This window comes from Orycteropus afer, unplaced genomic scaffold (assembly GCF_000298275.1).
Source record: "Orycteropus afer afer isolate SDZICR_OR568_19922 unplaced genomic scaffold, OryAfe1.0 scaffold00876, whole genome shotgun sequence".
NCBI classification, from domain to species: Eukaryota; Metazoa; Chordata; class Mammalia; order Tubulidentata; family Orycteropodidae; genus Orycteropus; species Orycteropus afer.
The window spans coordinates 402,153-407,794 of record NW_006922463.1 but is presented as its reverse complement, the minus strand read 5'-3'; positions in this window follow the sequence as shown (position 1 = coordinate 407,794).

The window sequence follows — 5,642 nt, the reverse complement described above, 5'->3', positions numbered from 1 at the left end:
CTCACAGTGCTTCTCCTTGGGTTTCTGAGGCGGTATGACTATGGAAGTAGATTGCCCTATCTTCCTTCTGAGGAGTGGCTGGTGGGTCTGAACTGCTAGCATTCTGGTTAGCAGTAAAATGCCTCAGGCACTACGCTACCAGAGATTCTAAAGAACATGTAGTGCCTCCTTTACTACTCCTGTTCTTAAGTCACATGAGACTGACAATTCATTACTGGGGATCCAGATTCTCCTACTCTCATCTAGACACTTCATCTGCAATTAATATTTTGGGATGGAAAGACCATGTACTACCCTAAGAAAAGATTCTTGGCTACTTAAAATATTACACATTGGTCATTAATAGCAAATTTCTTTTCCAAATCCTGAAAATTAAATGGAAAGGAACACGTTTCACCAAATATAAACATAGGTAGGTAGACAGGGCTGCTTTTAATATTCTTGAAGACCAATTAAGACCAATGAGAAAATTACTCCTTAAAACTTCTTTTCAAAAGTTGGGCAATCTACTTCAGTAGTGATACTGTCTCAGAAACCCAAGGAGGGGTCGCTATGAGTTGGATCCGACTAGAAGGCATTGAGTTTGGTTTGGTTTTTGATATACATACATAGGATAGGTATCCAGGGCACCCTGGGCAAACACTATTAACCCACTGGTTGCCACCAGGCTTATGCCCAGCAATAGAGGAAGCCGACTACAGCATGGTGTGAGATTTGATCACGTTACTCAAAGTCATGCAATTTAAATATTTTCAAAGCGTAGTAACGGAAACCTCAGAGGGGGGGGGGGACGGACACGAAGGTGCACAGTATCTTGTGTGCTTTAATCTAAGCCCAGAAATTACAGTAAATGCTAACAGAAATTAAATGTCCAATTTAAATAATATACAGGATTGCTTTCTTCACTCTCTGGAGCTGAATTCAATGATTTATTAACTTACTTTTTTTTTTTTTAAGCAGGTATTTTGCTTCCCTCCATTTTTTGGACTTGCAAAACTTGTGAGTCTCAAATTCAAGAGCTTCAATTTGGGGAAAGGGGAGGAATACGCTGCCAGTTTAAATGCCAAAGGGGAGGGGGGACACATCTGTCTGTCACTGCGATGTACTTTCCCAAAGGTTTCTTTTCTCCCATATCAACTACAGGTACCCCCCACTTTTCAAATTCGCTTTATACCACTTTGCTCTTACAAAAGATCTACATTAGTACCCACTTTCGCTAACCAAAAGAAATCTGAAGATTTTCACTTTCACAGAAAAAAGCAAAAAGCGAAGCAAGAAGCAACGTTTGCTTTGTAGTGAGCCATTCAAGAGGCAGCATGCACCCAAGTGCCACTGCTAATCTTCCTAGACACTCAGCATCAAGCCACCCTGTACAGCATTGACTGCTTGTCAACACTGTTAGTGTTACTTCAGGTTTGATTACTGTTATTTGGTAAGATCTGGTAGGTTAGGTTTTGAGTCTAGGAATGCTCAAAAAAATGTTCCCTTAAAAAGTTAATGGTAATTTCCTTGTTCACTTTATGTCATTTCGCCTCACTAAAGGTTTCACAAGAAACGCTTAATTTTCTTATTTAGTAACTGAATTTAGATGATGCTAAGACATCTGTCTAGCTCTCTAAATATTTTCAAGCTCCAAAGACTTTTTAGCAACTGTTTAAATCAAACATCCTCACAAAATCCCACTCAAATGTCCAAGTCGTTACTTTCTTAACGCCTCCTACATACTAAAATGAACTGCCACACAGCCAAAAAAATGTAGATATGAATAATTATTTTATAAGTTACATTTACATTCAGAGTTTGACATTTCCTGATACTGAATGATTGCCAAGCCAAAATTAAGACTTACTTCTCTAATGCAGGCGAATGCTAAATGGTATGAAAGGAGAATTTATCAATAGTTAAAAAAGAAAACTCATTCTGTCTCCTGACTTCAAGAATTTCAACAGTCTCCAATACCTTTTTCCTGCTTTGCCAACCCTCTCATCCTTAGGTGAATAAAAGTCCAGTTTAAAAAAAAAAAAAAAAACTTAAAGACTTGAAAAACAATTACACACCATCACCTCTGACACACAAGGAAGGGAATCGGGACCCATTGTAAAAAGTTGGAAAGACTGAAGGTTTTGCTGGCCAAGGACATAAAGGTTACCACATTGCTCACACTAGAGCACGCTAGAGAAGTTTATTACCTAACCTTTTAGAAGGCACTCGGAGACAGTTGCCTTTAATCAAAACGCTAGGGGTGTTTCCGGTGACATCAAGTAACAAACCTACAAGCCCCTTCCCCCTGAATATGATTTCCTCCTCTTCTTCGCTCCCCTCCCCCTCGCCAAGGACGGCTGTGGCAGCAGTCCAAGCGCCCAACCGTCGCAGCTGCTCCCATCAAAGGAGGAAGCCCTTAACCAAGTGGATTAAGGAAAAGGAGCCAGCTCCAGGGCTCTCAGCCCTCCCCGCCCCACCCGTTCTCCCCTCCCCCGCACTTCCTACCTTCCCTCCTTCATCCCAACCCCCAAAGCCAAGGTCTCCCCGGCCCACAAACCTGATAGCGGATATGACGTCAGAAAGAAGGTGGCAGCACCCGCAGCCACTCACGCACACCGGCAGGAGGCAACAGCGAATAGACATCGGTTGGGAGGGCGGGACTTCCACTCGCCTCAAGTTTGATTGAAGAAGTGGGGGGAGGGGCGAGAGGGGTAAAGAATGTGAAGAATGACCCCCCTCCCCCCACCTTGTCTGTAATAAGTTGAGCAGCAAGTGCAAGGGGGGGGGTTGGGGAACGCCCCAAATGCGGCCACGCGGCATACATCCCCCTCCCCGTGCCCCGCGCCGCCCGAACGGACTCGGAGCCTGCGAATCCTGCCACGGCCTCCACACGCGGTTCGCCCGGCAGAAAGCCAGCGCGCAAGCTCGACCACCTCCGGGGGCGAAATTTACGCCTGCAGGGTGTGGGGACATGGGCCGTTCCCATAGGGGTCTCATGCTACAGGCAAGCCAGGCAAGATCGGGCCTGGCCACAGCTTTCCACGTTCCCAACCCGTTGCAGCGAAATAAAATGGCGACCGCCCTCTGCTCGTATTCCCGCCTCCCATACCCACCTCAGACTCAGGAGAAAGCTTCCGCCTGCCACCGCAGCCGGGAACGGCTTTAGCCCCAGCTCGCACTCGCAAGTTCCCGCCGGCGACGCCCGGGAAACGAACCGCAGCGAGGACCCGGATGGAAGTGTTGGGCGAGCGCCGCCGCGGCAGCCAGAGGGAAGGCACCGCGGGGAGCCAAGGAGGCCCGAGCGGGGGCGGGGCGCGAGAAGAGCTCGCAGGTCACGCGCCCGCCCATTGGCGGGGCCAGGCGATCGACAATTGTCTCTCCCTTTTGCCTCCGCAGAGCCGGGTTCTCCCAGATTCCAATGGCGCGGAGCAGATGCGCCCGCCCCCTTCAGAGCCGGAGCGCTCTGGGTCCAAAAAGTGTAGGCGGGCCACTGGAGCAGGCACAAGCGTGGAGCCGCCCTCGCTGGGTCCGCTACCCTTTTTCCTATTGGAGGGTCCGAAAGAGTGGCGGCGGCGGCCTCCATCCTCTTGGCTGCGCCTTCCGTGGTGACAGGCTCTCACCGCGCGTAAAGGACAGGCCACCCGTCTGGAAGCCGGTAAAGTGCAACTCCGCCAGGGGCGGGGCAAGCAAGGGACCAAGACCGCTACTTCGTTCCGGCTTTCAGAGAACATTTGCAGTCTGCGCGCCCCACAGAGGCCCTGGTCTGCTCCACTCTAGGAGGCCTGAACTAGGCCGGTTATCTCTCTAAGCCTCAGTTTGTTCATCCATAAAATGTGTCAGCGCAACGCAACGCACTGCCGTGGAGGCGAATCTGACTCATAACGACCCCACCTTGGGTTGGTTTCCTAGGCGGTATCTCTACGGAAGCAGATTGCCCAGCCTTCCTTCCCAGAAGTGGCTGGTGGGTTTGAACCGCCAGCCTTCTGGTTAGCAGTCCAGTGCCTTAGGCACTATGCCAACCAGAGCCCCCGTAAAATGTGTCAGTCCCATGATAAATAACTTTATTCCCTTAAGTTTCCTTTTATTTTTTTCCAGCTGCCTATCCCTTGTTTAGGAGCTCTGGTAGCGTAGTGCCTATGGCTAACCAGAAGGCTCGCGGTTCAAGCCCACCAGCCACTCCTCGGAAGGAAGATGAGGCGATCTACTTCCGTAGTGATACTGCCTCGGAAACCCAAGGAGGGGTCGCTATGAGTCGATCGGACTCCACTGCACATAACAACAATCCCTTGTTTTAGGAGCTCTGGTAGCATAGTGCCTACGGCACTTGACTGCTAACCAGAGGGCTAGCGGTTCATACGCACAAGCACTCCTCGGAAGGAAGGTTGGGTAATCTACTTCCATAGCGGTATTTCTTCGGAAACCCAAGGAAGGGTCGCTATGAATCGGTCGGAGTTCAGGGCACATAACAACAATAATCCCTTGTTTTGAAGATTTTGTCTACAAATGGTTTTCAAAGAAATCTTAATTTTCCTATTTTAAAATTAATGTAAAACAGGAAATAGTCTTTGTTAACGTTACAAGTTTTTCGACCATCCCCATTATGACATTTCTAGACTAAGACTCCAGAAATCACTAGGTAAGGTCTTTGACAGTTATAAGTCTGTGATTGGGAGCCCTAAGACCTGGGTTTTAGCTGTTTGTTTACCAGTTCACTGTGTTTGTCATTTGAAGAAAAATTTGAGTCCTCACGTGTAGCAACTGTATTTTAAACAGCACTTTACGATTTATCCGGTGCTATGATCTCAGATGGTACTACTTGGTATCGGATAGCCTTTTAGCACTCATATTAGTCCATGTAGTTAATGCCAACATGGTTAAAAAATGAAGTGTTTATTTTGTGGGCCAGAGTGAACAAGAACGACTTTATAGAGGAGGGAGAACTTGAGTTTAGAACTAAAAGATGGTTAAGATTTAGGGAAGATTTCCCGAAGGCTGGGAGGGAGATAAGTTCAGGAAGAAAGCAGGCCCTCAGAGAGGAGTTGGGAGCTCTGGTGACCTAGTGCCTGACTCATTTGACTGCTAACCAGAAGGCTGACAGTTCAAACCCACCAGCCACTTCTCGGAATAAAGGTTGGCCAATCTACTTCCCTAGTGATAGGGCCTCGGATACCCAAGGAGGGGTCGCTGTGAGTCGTATGGCAGCAGTGAGCTTGGTGTTGGGTGGTGGTTGTTATGTGCCTTCCAGTCGGCCATGACTCATAGCGACCCCTCCTTGGGTTTCCGAGACAGTATCACTACGGAAGTAGATTGCCCCATCTTCCTTCCGAGGAGCGGCTGGTGGATTTGAACCACCAGCCTTGTGTTAGCAGTCAAGTGCCTTAGCCACTATGCTACCAGAGCTCCCTGGTGTTGGTTTACGGAGGAGTTAAGGGAAAGAAAGTTGGAGTTAGACTGTACAGGCAATGGAACTCCTCAAAGTCAACAAATTGTTATATATGTGTATCCCTATACTTAGCACAGTAGTAGTGTTGTTGTTGTTGTTGTTATGTGCCGTCGAGTCGGCCCCGACTCATAGAGACCCCTCCTTGGGTTTCCGAGGCAGTATCACTACGGAAGTAGGATTGCCCAACCTTCCTTCCGAGGAGTGGCTGGTGGGTTTG